The 10,735-nt window shown below is 45.8% G+C and overlaps 1 long non-coding RNA gene across 1 annotated transcript; it reads right to left on the bottom strand.

Moving 5' to 3' along the window:
• Positions 1 to 2,614: 2,614 nt before the first annotated feature.
• On the bottom strand, positions 2,615 to 10,528 carry LOC132230407 (uncharacterized). The gene is made up of 2 exons (XR_009451867.1): positions 8,514 to 10,528; positions 2,615 to 3,322 (listed from the first exon to the last, which is right to left on the bottom strand). It is a non-coding gene; the product is annotated as an uncharacterized LOC132230407 (long non-coding RNA).
• Between the last annotated feature and the right edge of the window lie 207 nt (positions 10,529 to 10,735).

Genomic DNA, 10,735 nt, shown 5'->3' with positions numbered 1-10,735 from the left:
CCAGAAGAAGAGAGAGAGCAAGATATTAAAAACCTATTTGAAGAAATCATGACAGAAAACTTCCCCTACCTGGTCAAAGAAATAGACTTACAAGTCCAGGAAGTGCAGAGAACCCCAAACAAAAGGAATCCAAAGAGGACAACAACAAGACATATCATAATTAAAATGGCAAGAGCAAAAGACAAAGAGAGAATCTTAAAAGCAGCAATTGAAAGACAGTCAGTTACCTAAAAGGGGAGTACCCATACGACTGTCAGCTGATTTCTCAACAGAAACTAAGAAACTCTTGGTGCACCCCCTTGTGGTCTTTGTGCACAGTCTTGCTGTAGTTAAGCCTTGATTGTTGTAGGTATCACTGGGAGGAATTGACCTCCAGGCCAATTGGCTGTGAGAATCAGCTGTGTCTACAGTGGGAGAACTTCTGTGCTGGAGACACCCTTATGGGGCAAGACTTGCTTCAATGGGGCTTTGGTGCTCACTGAGTCTGCCTCCTGAGTGTGTCCTTTATGGTTCCAAGGAGCTGCAAACTGGATGGTCCCACTCTGACCACTGGGTACACCGGCTCCTGGATCTCTAGGGAGGTGCTAATCTAGCCTCTGCCTTAGGCTATCCAGCAAAAGCCTCCCTGCAGGACTTGGGTGGGGTGGGTCCCACGGGAGCAACATGGTGGGGCTAGCAGTTATGGCTGCTCTCAGAGGCTCCGCTTCTCAGTGTCTCGGCAATCGCAGCAAGCTCCTCCGAGAGAAAGGTGCCCTCGAGTTCCGACTGATGCCATATGAATCTGGGTCACCAGAGACTCGCCCGGAACTGGAGCTCAGAGCCTGAGACTCTCTCCCAATTGAAAATGACAACCGCACCCTCAGCCACCAGCCGGCTCCATGTGCGCCTCTGTACCTCAGTATTTTACTTCTGCACTGCGCCTCCTCTGAGTCTCAGTATGCTTTTCTCTTTCCTTCTCTTTGTAGAATTTCCACTCAGCCAGCCTTCCTGTGGTTCTGGATGATGTCTGTTCCATCTTTTAGTTGCATTTTTGAAGTGGTTGTTTGAGGCAGCAATTTCCGGTGTTTACCTATGCCGCCATCTTGGTTTCTCCCCCTAAATCCATTTTTCATTTCCAGTCATGATTCAGTTCAAAAAAGACTTTCTTTTGTGCCGTTGAAGCAACATTTTACTGATGACTTTTCAGTTTTCCATTTGTCTTTAGTTCAGTTGATGTGGCACCCATTTTCCTTCCTTTAAAATCTTTCCCATTGCTTGTAACTGATCTGAAATTGTTTGCTGAGCAGTGCTTAATCCTTCTGCAAGTTGTTTTTGCGTTTCACATGCATCTTCATCCAATAATGCTTATCATTGTTGGTCTTCAAACTTTTTCAGTTGACGTGGATGTTCTTTGTCTTTCACATCGAAATCATCACTTTCAAAACGTTTAAGCCAGCATTCACAGGGATCTTGACATCGAGTATGTTCACCATAAGCTTCCCAAAGTATTCAACAGCACTTTTCTTCAAAATATAGTCATGAATGAAAACTTCCCGCAAATGCTCTCTTTTTTTGGCACAAAATTCAACATTTTTAAGTGTAAAAATATCTATGTTAACACCTTCAGAAAATCTGACATATGAAGTTTTGAAGCTTGTTGTCAATACAACAAAATAGCATACATATCAAATCGCATATATATCAACATATCTGTAACTCCATCTATTGAAAAAATCTGCATTATTAACTGGTACACCTGGTATAAGAATTTGAATTGTGCCATATCCTTGCTAACACTTCATATGGTCAGTCCTTTAAAACTTTATCATTTTAATAAGTGTATAGTGAATTTTGTTGTGACTTTACTTTTTCTTAATGACTAGTGGTACTGAGCATCTTTTCATATACTTATTGCCCATTTTTATTGCATTGCTTGTTATTTACTAAGTCTTGAGAGTTTGTTTTTACATATTATGGATATATATATATCCCTTCTCGCAGTTCCTGAGTTATTCTTTCATTTTCTTAACAATGCTTTTCAAATAATAGTTCTTAATTTTAAGTTCAATTTATCAATTATTTTTGTTTATGGATCCTGCCTCTGGTGTCACAAGATCACACAGATGTTTCTCCTATGGTTTCTCCTAGAGTTTTATAGCTTTACTAGAGGCCCAGTGCACGGATTCATGCACTGGTGGGGTCCCTCAGCCTGGCCTGCCTGTGCCCTCTTGCAATTGGGACCCTTGGGTGGATGTCGGGTAGCCAGTTTGTATGGATCCCTGCAGGCCCAATCCAGACAGGAGGGAGCCCAATATTGTGCATTAAGCATCTGTCCCCTGGTGGTCAGTGTGCATCACAGCAACCCGTTGACTGGTTGTTTGGGCACTTAGGCTTTTATATAGAGAGATATTTAGACCCATGGTGTATTTTAAATCAATTGTTGTACATTGTAGAAGTATGGATCAAAGTGTCTAATTCTGCATTAGGAAGTGCAATTTTTCCAGCACCAGGCCGTCCTTCCTCCACTGAGTTGCCTTTGTACCTACAGTTGTATTTTTGGACTCTATTCTCTCTCACTGACCTATTTGTCAAACTTGACACCAATACCACACCATGTTTATCACTGTAGCTTGCATTTTCTTTAATTCATTTATGTTTAGTTTTCAAAATTTATAGATGAGAGAGAGAGAGAGAGAGAGAGAGAGAGAGAGAGAGAGAGAGAGAGAGAGAGATTTGTTGTCCCACTTATTTATGCATTAATTGGTTGTTTCTTATATGTGTCCTAAGCTGGGATCAATTTTACAGCCTTGTCATACTGGGAAGACACTTCAATCAACTGAGCTAGCCAACTAGGGCTTATTTTATTTTACTGATTTTTAGAGAGAGAGAGAGAGAGAGAGAAGTGGGGATGAGAGAGAGACAGAGAGAGATGCCACTCCACCCATCTATGCATTCACTGGTTGATTCCTGCATGTGCCCTGAACAGGGATCCTACAACTCTGGCCTATCAGGATGATGCTCCAACAACTGAGCAACCCAGCCAGGGCTGAATTATCTTTTTCTTCTTAAATATGTTTTTATTGATTTTTTGAGAGAGAAAGGAAGGGAGAGGAAGAGAGAGAAACATTGCCAAGAGAGAAACATCGATCAGTTGCCTCCTGCATACCCCTTACTGGGGATTGAGTCTGCAACTGGGGCAACTGCCCTGACTGGAATTGAACTGGTGACTTCTTGGTTCATGGGTCAACACTCAACACTCAACTACTGAGCCATACTGGCGGGACTGAATTTTCTGTTTAGAAGCTTTCAGAAATGAATGGCAGGGATACAAGCAAGTGGTCAACTTTTATATATATAGTTGTTGTTGTTGTTGTTGTTGTTAATCCTCATCCGAAGATATTTTTTTCCATTGCTTTTCAGAGAGAGTGGAAAGGAGGTAGGGAAAGGGAGAGAGACATAGCAGAGGGAGAGAGAGAAAAAAGTCATCATGCGAGAGAGGCACATTGACTGGTTGCCTTCTGCACATGCCCCTACCAGGGATCAAGCTTGCAATGGAAGTGGGTGCCCTTGAGCTGATGGTCCATGAGCTGACGCTCTAACTACTGAGCCATACCAGCACCTTTATGGGAATTTCCTTTATGGGAAGAATTTTAAGTACAAATTCAATATCTTTCATACATATAAGGCTGTTCATGTTACCTATTCTCCCCCCACCCCCACCCCAAATGTTTGATTTTGGTGGTAGCAGTTTTGTTGAGATATAATTCACATACTACTGTGAAAAGCTGACATAAGTGAAGCCATTTAAAAATGGAGATAGAGCAGCCATTCCAGAGAAACTGCCTTTCATATCTTGCTCCTTGAACCCCTAGAATGTTTGAACTAGATAAAATAGTCTTTCAGCCGAACCGGTTTGGCTCAGTGGATGGAGCGTCGGCCTGTGGACTCAGGGGTCCCGGGTTCGATTCCGGTCAGGGGCATGTACCTTGGTTTCGGGCATGTCCTCACTGGGGGGTGTGTGGGAGGCAGCTGATCGATGTTTCTCTCTCATCGATGTTTCTAACTCTCTATCCCTCTCCCTTCTTCTCTGTGAAAAATCAATAAAATATATTTTTTAAAAAATAGTCTTTCGACTGGGCCAAACCAACAGTGCCTTATGAACAACTGTTTGCAAAGCTAGCATCCTGACTACAAGGGCTAATGATTATTATGGACTCTCTTTCTGAAGATACAATTGGTAACTAGACACATGTAGCTAGAGTAACTCAGCTTGTTAACCAATAGAAACATCTTTCTTCTATTCATGTATTTCCTTCCTTTTCTCATTAAAAACAAAAACAAAACCTTTCCCTCATCCTGTAATGGGGACAATACTTGGTTTCTGCCCCAGATCTGTGTTTTCTGATTCTTTTGATCCGTCCAATTCTTTTGACCCCGCCCCCAACACTTATTGCCTCTCATTTTGGGTTTTGATTTTTAAGTTAACAGCATATAATTCACCCATTATGGCTGAATAATAGTGCATTGTATCAATATGAAACACTAGAGGCCCGGTGCACAAAAATTTGTGCACTCGGGGGGGGGAGGGCGGGTTCCTCAGCCTGGCCTATGCCCTCTCGCAGTGTGGGATCTCTTGGGAGATAACGACCTGCTGGCTTAGGCCTGCTCCCGGGTGGCAGAGGGCAGGCCCAATCCCTAGGTGCAGCCCCTGGTTGGGCTCAGAGCAGGGCCAATTGGGGAGTTGGGGTGCCGCTCCCTGTCATGCACAGAGCAGGGCTGATTGGGAGGTTGCGATGCCACCCTCAGTCACGCTCAGGGTAGGGCCGATTGGGGGGTTGGGACACCGCCCCCTGTCACACTCAAGGCAGAGTCGATGGGGAGGTTGTGGCGCCACCCCCTGTCACGCACAGAGCAGGGCCTATCAGGGGATTGGGGCGCTGCCCCCTGTCACGCACAGAGCAGGACCGATCAGGGGGTTGGGGAGCTCCCCCCCCTCGTCACACACAGAGCAGGGCCCATCAGGGGGTTGGGGAGCTCCCCCCTGTCACGCACAGAGCAGGGCCCATCAGGGGGTTGGGGAGCTCCCCCCTGTCACTCACAGAGTAGGACCGATAGGGGAGTTGGCACACCACCCACTGTCACACACAGAGCAGGGCGGATCAGGGGGTTGGGGCGCCACCACTATCACACTCAGGGCAGGGCCGATGGGGAGGTTATGGCTCTACCCCATCACACACAGAGCAGGGCCCGTGGGGGGGTGGGGTGGGGGTTGGGGCGCCGCCCTCTATCACCCACAGAGCAGGGCTGAAAAGGGGGTTGGGGCGTCTTCACCTCTCAGGAACAGAGCAGGGCCGATAGGGAGGTTGTGGCCCTGCCCCCTGTCACACACAGAGCCACAGGGTGATCAGGGGGTTTGGGCGCTGCCCCCTGTCACACTGATCCCGGTGCCGGGAGGCCCCTCAGATCCGCTGATCCCAGTGCTGGGAGGCATATTACCCTTTTACTATATAGAATAGAGGCCTGGTGCACGGGTGGGGGCCAGCTGGTTTGCCCTGAAGGGTGTCCTGGATCAGGGTGGGGGTCCCCACTGGGGTGCCTGGTCAGCCTGGATGAGGGGATGATGGCTGTTTGCAGCTGGTCACACGTCCTTCAGGGTGGGGGTCCCCACTGGCGTGCCTGGCCAGTCTGGGTGAGGGGCTGAGGGCTGTTTTCAGGCTGGGACTGAAGCTCCCAACTGCTCCTATTTTTCTTTTTTTTTTTTATTCTGGGCCAGCTTTAGCTCTGAGGCTCCAGCTCTTAGGCCTCCGCTCCTGAAAGCAGGTGTCTGGTTTGTTTCGGTTCTCGAAACTCTGTATCAACTCCAGGTCTGAGATCCCAGCCGGCTGAAAGCTGGTTTCTGGGGTTTTGTTTAGCATCTATATTTGTTACAATGTTTGAAACTGCAGGCTCAGAGGCCTGCAGCGGCCGGCGGGGAACGTTGAGTCCTCCGTCACTGAAGCAAGCAAGCCTCATGTTAGTTTCAAGCTGCCTGGCTGCCTGCCGCCATCTTGGCTGACAGTTAACTTGTATATAGCCCTGATTAGCCAATGGGAAGGGTAGCGGTCGTATGCCAATTACCATGTTTCTCTTTTATTAGTGTAGATTGTTTATCCATTCATCAGTTAATGGATATTTGCGTTGCATCCGCCCTCTAATAATAACACTGCTGTGAACATTCATATATGAATTTCTGTGTGGACGTTCTCAGTTCTCTTGACTGTATACTTAGAAGTGGAATCACTGATTCTGTGGTGACTCTATGTTTAACCTTTTGCAGATGTTGTAATAAACCCCGTGAATCACAGAAGGACGCCTCAAGAAGTCGAATTAAAGAGTCTCATTTATTGCAAATCCGGGACTACAAGGGGGCATTTTGCTCTCCCAAATCTCACAGTGTCCTCCCCAGCCCCAACACCAGGTTTATATAGGCAAAGATCACAAAGGTACTGATTACATCTCAGGGTTTGGAATGAGGACCCTGCTTTGCACAAAGCAGTTTACAGAAGCAGACTTAAGCTTGTTAATTATAGTGTTGGGTCTCCGGGTCACTGAATCAACGGAAACACATTATCTGGAACCATTGGGTCTTGGGACCGCTGAGTTGACAGGGACACATTATCTGGAACCCGCGGGTCTTGGGATAATTGTGCTGTCCTGGTTCCCAGGTACAGAGGAATGTGCTTTCTAAAACCAGTATGACCACAACCAATGGGGTATTCACATTACAATCCATAAGGCATTCAATCGAATGGGATGATTTATATAATTCAGACTTTTCTATTGTTAAACAAAGCAAATAAGTACAGAAGCCAAACAGCAGGGTTAAAGTTAAACTACAGTTTCTACCTGAGATGATTGCTACCATACCTCATTTAAGACCCTTCAATGGCTCTAAAAGACCATTTACACAACTTACAAATCCCTTGCTTGCATCTGTTTTCCTACATCTGGGGATGAATGAGGAGGGGGCAGCTGCTGACCAAACGGGGGTGGGGTGGGGTGGGGTGGGGTGCGGCCCAGGGTTGCGGGGGCCGGGTGCATCAGGGGGCAGCTCTAGGCTCTGCTCCACCTACCCTCTCCCTGCTCCTGAAAGCCAGGTCTGCGTAAAGAACACCCACCTTCACCCTGACTAGAGCGTTGGCCTGTGGACTCAAGGGTCTCTGGTTCGATTCTGGTCACGGGCACCACAAATAAATAAGCAAAATGAGTAGAAATAGGGCCTCCTTCCCAGGGGCTGCTGCCTGCAGGACAGCTTTGTGCCCCTCAGGGTGCCAGGCCTGGCGCTGACCTCTGGCCCTGCCATGGCGCGAGGCCCAAGACATGCTCCAGGCTTGCAATTTCTTTTTACAAGCTTTCACAAATCAATGCCAGCGATACAAGCCAATGGTACAATTTTGAAATCTTACCTATTTGCCAAAGAAACTTCCCAGTTGCTTTTCAAAGTGCTTCTAATTTTCTCATTAAAAACAAAACAAAAACAAAACCTTCCCCTCATCCTGTAATGGGGACAATACTTGGTTTCTGCCCCAAATCTGTGTTTTCTGATTCTTTTGATCCCCTCCAATTCTTTTGACCCCGCTTCCCCCAAACACTTACTGCCTGTCATTTTGGGTTTTGAGTTTTAAGTTAACAGAGCTTTATCAACTTTATTCTTTCAAAGTAGCGTTTGTTTTATTTTTTTTCTATTGTTTTCAAGTTTTGGGTTTTTCTCTATTATTTCCTTTAGCTTAGTTTAGGTTTAAGACTCTTCTTTCTATAGTTTTTTTTTTTTAAATATATTTTATTGATTTTATACAGAGAGAAAGGGAGAGAGATAGAGAGTTAGAAACATCGATGGGAGAGAAACATGGATCAGCCGCCTCCTGCACATCTCCTACTGGGGATGTGCCTGCAACCCAGGTACATGCCCTTGACCAGAATCGAACCCGGGACCCTTCAGTCCGCAGGCCGACGCTCTATCCACTGAGCCAAACCGGTTTCGGCCTTTCTATAGTTTTTTAAGGTGGAAGTTTATATCCTTCAATCAAAAATTGTTCTCATATACCCACTTAATGCTATAAATTATCCTTTAAGCACTTCAGTTTAATCCCACAGTTTTGATATTTTCATTTTCCTTCTGTTTAAAAATTTTCTAATTTCTCTTGTGACTTCTTAGACACGTGATTTAGAAACATGTTTACTTTCCAAATGTTTGGGGGACTTTTCAGGTAGTTACTGATTTTTTATTTAGCTCTGGTGTGGTTAAAGAACATGATTTGCATTGTATCAATTCTCTTACATGTTATTGTGACTTATTTATGGATCAGGATATAGTTTATTTTGGAGAATAATCATTTTTAAAAAATATATTTTATTGTTTTCTTACAGAGAGGAAGGGAGAGGGACAGAGAGTCAGAAACATCGATAAGAGAGAAACATCGATTAGCTGCCTCCTGCACACCCCCTAGTGGGGATACGCCTGCAACCAAGGTACATGCCCTTGACAGGAATCGAACCCCAGACCCTGCATTCCCCAGGCCGACGCTCTATCCACTGAGCCAAACTGATCAGGGCTGGAGAATAATCTTTGTGCACTTGAAAAGAATGTCTTCTTATGTTGGTGGGTGATATATTCTACATATGTTTACTAGGTCAAGTTGGTTGAAAATGTTACATCTTCTATAGCAGCCGTGGGCAAACTACGGCCCACGGGCCGGATCTGGCCCGTTTGAAATGAATAAAAGTATTGAAATAAAAGACCATACCCTTTTATGTAATGATGTTTACTTTGAATTTATATTAGTTCACACAAACACTCCATCCATGCTTTTGTTCCGGCCTTCCGGTCCAGTTTAAGAACCCATGTGGCCCTCAAGTCAAAAAGTTTGCCCACCCCTGTTCTATAGACTTATTTTCTATCTACTTAACATTTACCAAGAATTTAAAATATCCAATTGTGGAATTATGGGATAGTAAAAAATGAATCTGGTACAAGGCAGCAGAGTTAGGCTTGGCAGGATGCAAATATTTTCAAATTCTCATCATGAGGCAAAAACAAAGCCATAGTTTTGTAAATTGCCTACTTAATTTTTTTGATTATTTGTATTTTTTTGTGATTTGTCCTTCCATTATAAAATAAATCTGAATATTTCCCTTAGATATGAGCTCTTTAAAACAGTTTTAAGTTGTCTTAATGCAAAATTTTGCAGCCCCCATTTTAAGACTCATAATTGTACTTTTGTTAAATCTGACCTGTTGTTCAAAACTTTTTGATTTTTACTACTTTCCTTGAGGGTATTATACTTGTTAGAATTGTTAAACTTCTGTTTTGCAAACATTTTTAAGGCATTTAACACATTGTTTGCGGGTAGTTTTTATCGTGCGCTAACAGGCCATTTTTGCTAATTTTTTGTGCAAATGGCAACGTTCGGTAAAATTACGATAACTTTAGTTTACGTATTTATATGTTACCCGCATTCTACCGCTAGTCTATAAAAAACGTATTAATATGTGTCCTGCGCTCTACTACACTGGTAGAACGTATAAATACGTAAAACGTATAAATACGTTTCCCGCATACAATGTGTTAATATTCTTTACATCCATGAATGTGGTATATCACTATTTTGTGAATTCACTAAGTTTCAAAAGAACTTACTATCCTATCTAATTATAGACAAACATGGTAATTAACCATACCTCTGACACGCTTCCCATGGGCTAATCAGGGCGATATGCAAATTACTGCCAACCAAGATGGCGGCCGGCAGCCAGGCAGCTGAAGTGAACAGGAGGCTTGCTTGCTCCAGTGAAGGAGGAAGCCAAGGTTCCCCGCCTGCCGCTGCTGGGCTCTGAGCTGCACTCTAAGCAACAATGTTACAATTATGGAAGCTAAACAAATCCCATGCTTTCAGCCAGCCAGCCGAACTGGAGTTGCAACAGAGTTTCAATTATAGAACCCAAACAAACCAGATATCTGCTTTCAGCAGCCGAGGCCTCAGAGCTGGAGCCAAGCCTCAGAGCTGAAGCCGGCTCTCAGTTCCAGTGACAGCCATAGAAGGTAAATAAATCCCAGAATAAAAAAAAAAAAAAAAAAAAGGAGAGGTTGGGAGCTTCAGTCACCCGCCAGCCTGAAAACGGCCCTCAGCCCCTCACCCAGACTGGCCAGGCACCCCAGTGGGGACCCCCACCCTGAAGGGGGTGTGACCAGCTGCAAACGGCCATCATCCCCTCATCCAGGCTGGCCTGGCACCCAAGCGGGACCCCCAACCTGATACAGGACACCATCCAGGGCAAACCAGCCGGCCCCCACCCATGCACCAGGCCTCTATCCTATATAGTAAAAGGGTAACATACCTCCCAGCACCGGGATCAGCGGAGCTGCGAGGCCTCCCGGCACCAGGATCAGAGGAGCAGCGAGGCCTCCTGGCCCCTGGAGCAGCTTGACAGGGGGCAGCGCCCAAACCCCCTGATCCGCCCTGCTCTGTGCGTGACAGGGGGCGGTGCCCCAACTCCCCTAACGGCTCTACCCTGTGCGTCACAGGAGGGAGCTCCCCAACCCCCTGATGGGCCCTGCTCTGTGCGTGACAGGTGGTGGCGCAGCAACCTCCCCATCGACCCTGCCTTGAGTGTGACAGGGGGCGGCGCCCCAACCCCCAATCGGCCCTACCCTGAGCGTGACTGGGGGTGACATCGCAACCTCCCAATCCGCCCTGCTCTGTGCATGACGGGGGTGGGC

Source organism: Myotis daubentonii, chromosome 3, assembly GCF_963259705.1.
Source record: "Myotis daubentonii chromosome 3, mMyoDau2.1, whole genome shotgun sequence".
Lineage (NCBI taxonomy): Eukaryota > Metazoa > Chordata > Mammalia > Chiroptera > Vespertilionidae > Myotis > Myotis daubentonii.
Note: the sequence above shows the minus strand (reverse complement) of the source record. Positions and strands in the feature narration are given on the sequence as shown.